Raw genomic sequence first — 7,270 nt, forward strand, 5'->3', positions numbered from 1 at the left:
TGCGACATATTAAAACATAATAAAAAACAGGCCGTCGTATAAAGAAAAGAGTGTGTGTGAGTGATACATGTATGTGTATGCGTGATATACAGCAGATAGAAATAGAGTCAGTAACACGTGTGAGCATTTATACCAGTTCTTAGAGTACACAATAGGAAGAGTCTGTATGTATAAGAAGTTGAGGCGTGTGTGTGGCAGAGCGATCACTAGTTGTGATGTTGTGGCTTCCATGCCGGGCCGGGTTCTTGTTATACAGATGTTCGTCGCAGGCTGGGCTCTTGGCTGTTATTTCGTGGTGAAGATGAATCACACAAACAGAGAGAGAGAGATGTGCCGCGGTAGTTTGGTAGCTGGTGTACGTAGAAATCATGTTAATGATATTGGCGACGTCGGTGGCGAATCTTGTAGTTCGTAGTTGAAGTGGTGTTGACGTCAGTGGCGATGCTGGTGGCAGTAGTCTTAGAGTCGTGTTGCTGCTGTACTTGTTGTAGTTGAACGAAGCTGTGCCTGTTGTCGCTGGCTGCTGCTGCTGTGTGGTACACGGAACAGGTCCCTAAGAGATCTGAACCGAGACGAATTTGCCGGGTATAATTTGGGCTATTTATAGTTGATGGTAGGCTCCCGAAGGCATCAGAAAAACACTCCATCACGTCACCTTATTAGGAGCTGTGGTTGGTCAGTTTGCGTTCTGGCGGGAACGGTTCGAAGCAGTTGCCGCTTCAAGTAATAATCAGTCACGTGATGACAGGGAAATATGTTTTCTACTACGGCCGATCTTGAATATATTTATAACAGCAAGAGAAGATGGCTTCTTTGTATACAATGGCGATCGAGGTGTTAGTTTCACTACATATCTATACGTGTATATACATGCATACATATATTTATACGTGTATATACATATATATATATATATATATACACACATATATATATATACACATATATATAGTCCAGTTGAAATCTAATGGGTTAAGTTGTAGACAAATGGACTTCAGATACGGCCGTCGAAATACATCTCATATGGTGCTATAACCCTCTATAAACATTTCTTTTGAACTCTTAAAACAAATTTATCCTTATTATTTCTCTGACTTTTGAATCCATCATTTAACGCCGTCGATGTATCTTCTAACTCACAAGGCATTAGTCGAGCCAAGTTTATTAGTATTAGACACTTGCCCCAAATGCCGCGCAGTGGGAACGCATTCATAAAGGTCATCTTTTTGTTTTTTAGTGATATTGTTAACAATGTACTTGCCTTGTCAATATGCTTAACTAGCGATCAGTTGACTTACTTAGACACAGAAAGCATCCCTGAAAATTTCCTTTCTCTTATTTACTATTTTCTGTTGTTTAGCTCCAAGTCCTTGCTAATCTAGCCAGCCTAGGAACAAAGGCTTTCCAGTCTTATTTCTTCAATATTCCTCGCCCCCGAAATTATCTAAGACTGCATTATCCAACATATCTTTCCTTTTTCAAGACAGTAGAGTTTTGTTTGAGGGAGATTTAGCTGTTATTTCAGGCAGATGAGTGATTGTATAACGGCTCTCTTTTTGTCTCGTTCATCTATCAGTTTATCTGTCTTTCTATCTATCTGCGTATCTACACATCTTGCTGTTTATCTATCTGTACTGACCCCAAGACCTTCCCTTCGACTTTTGACTTTTATTACTGTAGAAATGACAAGAATGTCCAGCCAACCGCTGTCGACAGACAAGTCCCATAATGATAGTTTGCATCGTAATGTGTGAAACTCTCAAGTCACAAAAACACGATAACGTGACAACTACGTGTGTGTGTGCTTGTGTATATATATATATATATATATATATATATATATATATATATATATATATAATAGTTTGCTGTCGAGTTTTTACCCTAGTGATTTTCTATATTTTATCTTGTACTTTATCTCTATGCGGTGTATCGTGTTTTATAAGTTGCTGGCATTTCTAATCGTTCTTGGTATTGTAGAACATTACACTTGGTTAACAATGCTGTTGCAGACTCACGCGTGACTTATCTTGATGTTTATCACAGGTCATACGTGCACTAGCGTAGCTGGGGGGAGGGAGACGGTACTTTTAGGTCTGCTGTAGGCAATATGTGTTTTTTGTAAGTTCCAGGAGCGGCATACACTCTAGCTGCGCTAGTGCATCAGACTATAGCACTTGTCTTTCTCGTTTTTCTGTTTTTTCGTCGGCAGAGGATATCCCTCGAAAGGGCTGTGCTCTTTCCCTCGATATTTTAATACGATATTTTCTTTAACAGTGCCGGCTTGATCATCATCCACCACTACCATTTTTAAAAAAATCACTTATAGATGGTGGGTTGGCAGAACAGTAAGTGCATCGGACAAAACTCCTGTAGTATTTAGTTACAGTCCATCATGAGTACAAATTCTACCGAGATCAACTTTGCTATTCATTATTTTGAAGTTCATAAAATAACTTACCAATCAACTACTGGGATCGATTTAATAGACTATATCTTACCTTTAAATTTAATATTCTGACGAAGAATCCTAAAAGCCAATAGAATTATAATAGGCTAGCAGAAATACCCGGCGTTGCCCGGGTTAAAGAGAATAATGAAATCTAAAAACGCCGTCTAGACTACGCATCATCTTTATATATAAAGATGTATATACACACACGCACCCAAGCACACGTATATATATATGTATATCAATATAAATATATGAAAGTCAATGAAGTTTCGTAAAAGAAGGTGATCATGTACATACTTTCTTGCTGTTGTGATTATAACACCTCGTTGTAAACAATGTTCCTTGTTTTCCCTTGTGGAGCATATACAAATAGGTTTTTTTTGCTGCCCACTCTTGAGCAGCCAACATACAGTTGTCCATGTGAGAAGCAGGGCTCTTCCAAGAGAAGACCAGCTACAGACAGTGTTTGACCCTGAGATTTGTTTATGGACATGGCAAAAGTCACACGAAGGGGGAATTGTAGTCTTCTGAATGTAAAAGGAATGTCTGCTCCTGATGGAGTAAGAGGAATTCTTGGAATAAAGACGTCCTCCCCTTTTGCACATCCAGAAAGAATGGTAGCCTCGATAACGTGTGACATCATTTTCTAAATAATGCTCATCTGTTATGTTCGGGTTAAAATTTCATCAACATCAAAAATATATGAATTTTCATGGGAATTATGGCCGTTATGCAAAGAATATAATTTCCAAATTTCATAAAGATCCATTCAGTACTTTTGACGTAGTTTTGGATAAGAAAACAAATGACTAATGTGTGTGTTTGTGTGCATGTGTATGTGTGTGTGATGGGTGTATATATGTATAGATATCTGTATGCATGTATATATGTATATATGTGTACATATTACATGTACATCTATATATATATATATACATCTACACATATGTATACATATACATGTATGCATATAGACATATATATATATATATATATATATATATATATATATATATATATATATATATATATATATATACATATACGTGTACATATACATCTCTGTCTCTTTCTCTCTCTCTATATCTATACATATACGTGTACATATACATCTATATGTATACATATACATCTCTTTCTTTCTCTCTCTCTCTCTCTCTCTCTCTCTCTCTTTCTCTCTCTCTCTTTCTCTCTTTCTCTCTCTCTGAAAGTATCTGTCATTACAGTATCGAAATGGTGTACATATACATCTATATGTATACATATACATCTCTTTCTTTCTCTCTCTCTCTCTCTCTCTCTCTCTCTCTTTCTCTCTCTCTTTCTCTCTCTCTCTTTCTCTCTTTCTCTCTCTCTGAAAGTATCTGTCATTACAGTATCGAAATGGTGTACATATACATCTATATGTATACATATACATCTCTCTCTCTCTCTCTCTCTCTCTCTCTCTCTTTCTCTTTCTCTCTTTCTCTCTCTCTCTCTCTTTCTCTCTCTCTCTGAAAGTATCTGTCATTACAGTATCGAAATGGTGTACATATATATGTATATGTATACATATACATCTCTCTCTCTCTCTTTCTGTCTCTCTCTTTCTCTCTCTGTGAAAGTATCTGTCATTACAGTATCGAAATGTGATTGTTTCAGTTAGTGGAATAGTTTCATTTTTAAAGTGAAAGTATTTGACATGAGTGTTTTTGTTTCACTTTTGACACGTAATACTTAAATAGTGGAGGAGATATTATGTTGTCGTGTGCGCGAACTCTGCAAGAAGTTAAAAACTGGAACCCTAAATAAGACATGTGTAAAATTGAATGAAATTGGTTGCGTAGTTCTCGAGTTTTAGGGATTCACACACACAGACAGACAGACACACATTCTCATTTTTATATATATAGATGACTAAGACTAAAGTTGTATTGGCCAGTGCTGTATGATAGCCCAATTTTAAAAGTTACTTTAGATAAATATGTCTCAACCATGTACACTCGATACATTTTATATTTTTGTTTGGCCTTCAGCAGTTATTGGTGCTCTACAAAGTTTATTTGATGCCCACAATGGAGTTTTGCTAACACATCAGGGACGGTGCTGCTGTTGGAATATTGCTTTCAGAGATGTCGTCTCCCAAGAGTGCATATTTAATACTGCCTAAATGAACGTTTACATCATCTAAAGAATCAAATATTAAAAAAAAAAAAGAAAAATATTTTTTCTAAAGCAATCATTTATTTTAAGGTTCTCTATAAAACTTCCAACTATCTTATAATTCTCAAAATGACAGTGGAATTTCCACGGATACTGCTAGTTTCCATTAGATTTGTTGGCAACGCTAATTGAAACAGATTTGTAAGCCCACAAAATATTCGTGGGAATCAACGACAGTTATCTCTCCTGATCGAACATTCTCGAACAATCTAGAATATTCCAGAAAATTCCAGGCGATCTTGACTAACTCCCCCCTTTGCTAATTTACAACGCATAACTTCAAAATAACAAGCAGGTGATCGCTAGTAGCACATCGCTTATTTAAGCGTGCATTCCCGCTTAAATCGGTCTCTCTTCTCTAACTGCTTCTTCGAGACGCGACAAGGTCCACCGCGACCACGAGAGAGCCAGGAACATGAATTTTATATCTGATTTCCTATCAGTAAGTAGCTCGTCGTGGTCTAGTGTCTGTGGAAAGTAAATCTCGTAGTTTGATTTATTTCTATTTACTCAAAGTTATCATGGAACATGACAAGTTGTTCAAAAACCTTTCTTCTTCCCAGAAATCTTTATTGAACATTGTATACTCACTGTACGCGTTCGTTTGTCACGCATCTGAGTAAAACCTTGAACGTGAAGTTATTCTCACAGAACGTGTGTTGTCGTTATTTATTGCACAGAGATATTTCATGGTTATTAAATTAATGATTCAGTTCAATTATTAAAGTGTTGACATTTTTATTAGCGACTTCCTACGCTAAAGATTAAATCGTGAATTTTAAGTACCAAGAAACATTTTAATGTGTATATTTTCTACATTAACCTAATGCTGTGAAACAACGGTGCTGTTTCAGCGTGTGGCTTATTGCAGTTTAAATTGTTTACGTTGTGAAATTACCTGATCTGGATTAGGAGTGGAGTTAAGGTTACGGTTAGGATCAGGGTTAACGTTAGACTGCATACTTAAGTGTAAATTGCGAGGTAGACCACACTAAGACTGGATTATTTTTTTCCAACCATTTAGTTTTTCAAATTTTCGCCAGATCATTATCAAAAACTATAGTTCTGCTGTATTTTAGCAAGCTGATTGCGAAAATTGTATTCATCTTTTGCAGAAACTAATAATGGGAAAGATATGTTTAAAATTATGTAATTTCAACCAATCGCAGCCTCGATTGTCGGACAAACCGGATGTCAATGACTCTCTCTATGGGAACACCATGCACAAAACCTTTATGTGATTTGTCGACTTGCTAAAAATAGCAGCCAAATCTTTCTTAAACTACACCATAATGTCTAATGTCTAAAACGCAAAAAGGACGTAATATTGTGCCATAACACTGTTTATTTTCTCAGTTGAAGCAGGCCAATTTATTTCTACATGTTGAGTGTGTAGCGTAGACGCGGGTAAATTCCTCTCTCCCTTAATTATATATACATGCATTCGAACGTAGCAGGTAACAGCTAGCCTTTGGCCGCTGTTTGGATCCCGTTGTGTCCACTACTCCTAATGGTTGGTATTGGTGCAATTTATCTCCTACTCTGTTGTACCAACTGACCGCCGACAACCAACCAGAGTAGTGGACACAACGGGATCCAAACAGCGGCCAAAAACTAGCTGTTACTTGTTACGCTCGAATGCACGTATATATAATAAAGGGAGAGATGCATTTCACGCGTCTACGCTACAAGTGTTAGTAACATCTAAATTAAATACAATATTATTACCAGTTCAGAAATACTTGTGCCAGGTTCAGACTCGTAAGCAAGCCATTCACTGTGTTTTGTCATGGAGAAAATTTCTCCCTGTAGACAAATGGTGTGACGTGCTGCGTGCTGATTTAGGTGTACAGCCAGAAATTTTCTCCATGACAAAACACTGAATGGCTTGCTTACAAGTTCGAACCTGCCACAAGCGTATTTGAACTGGTAATAATATCGCATTTATACACATCATTGCTTAGCGCTCCTCCCCGTAATCTAAATTAAAGTCAATCTCAATGAACGTAATCTTTTTATTGAACTCACGACACTTAAAACATTTACTGGGCTCCACAAATCGGTATTAAATGTTCTTTCTTCTTATTCTTTTATTCTTTTACTTGTTTCAGTCATTAAACTGCGGCCATGCTGGGGCACAGTCTTGACGAAAAATATGGAACGCTTCACAAATTTGCGTGTCATCCTTGCGCGGGGGTCATGCTAATTTTCTCTGTATCGTTCAAATTTTAGTACATGTACTGCCGTAACTACGGTTTCGAGTTCCGTTTCACTGCATGCAGCTTGCGGAAGTGTTTTCTTCTATAGCACCAGACTGACCAATGCCTTGTGAGTGAATTTGCTAGATGGAAACTGTATGGAAGCCTGTCGTAAATGTGAGTTGTGTGTGTGTGTGTGTGTGTGTGTGTGTGTGTGTGTGTGTGTGTGTGTGTGTGTGTGTGTGTGTGCGCGTGCGTGCGACTGCGTGTACTTGTGTTTGGGTTTGTCCCCCATTACTCCCGCTTGACAACCTGTGTAGTTTGGTTACATCCTGTAGCTTAGCGGTTTGAGGAAAGAACCAATAGAATAAGTACCAAACTTAAGAGTATTCGACTGAACAGTTTCTGGCGG

At 37.5% G+C, this 7,270-nt stretch overlaps 1 non-coding gene across 1 annotated transcript; it reads right to left on the minus strand.

The window, feature by feature from the left end:
* Positions 1-6,809: 6,809 nt before the first annotated feature.
* Positions 6,810-6,913, minus strand: LOC128248418 (U6 spliceosomal RNA). Its single transcript, XR_008264660.1, has one exon. It is a non-coding gene; the product is annotated as a U6 spliceosomal RNA (small nuclear RNA).
* Positions 6,914-7,270: the final 357 nt, after the last annotated feature.

Source organism: Octopus bimaculoides, chromosome 7, assembly GCF_046866305.1.
Source record: "Octopus bimaculoides isolate indiv1 chromosome 7, ASM4686630v1, whole genome shotgun sequence".
Classification (NCBI taxonomy): domain Eukaryota; kingdom Metazoa; phylum Mollusca; class Cephalopoda; order Octopoda; family Octopodidae; genus Octopus; species Octopus bimaculoides.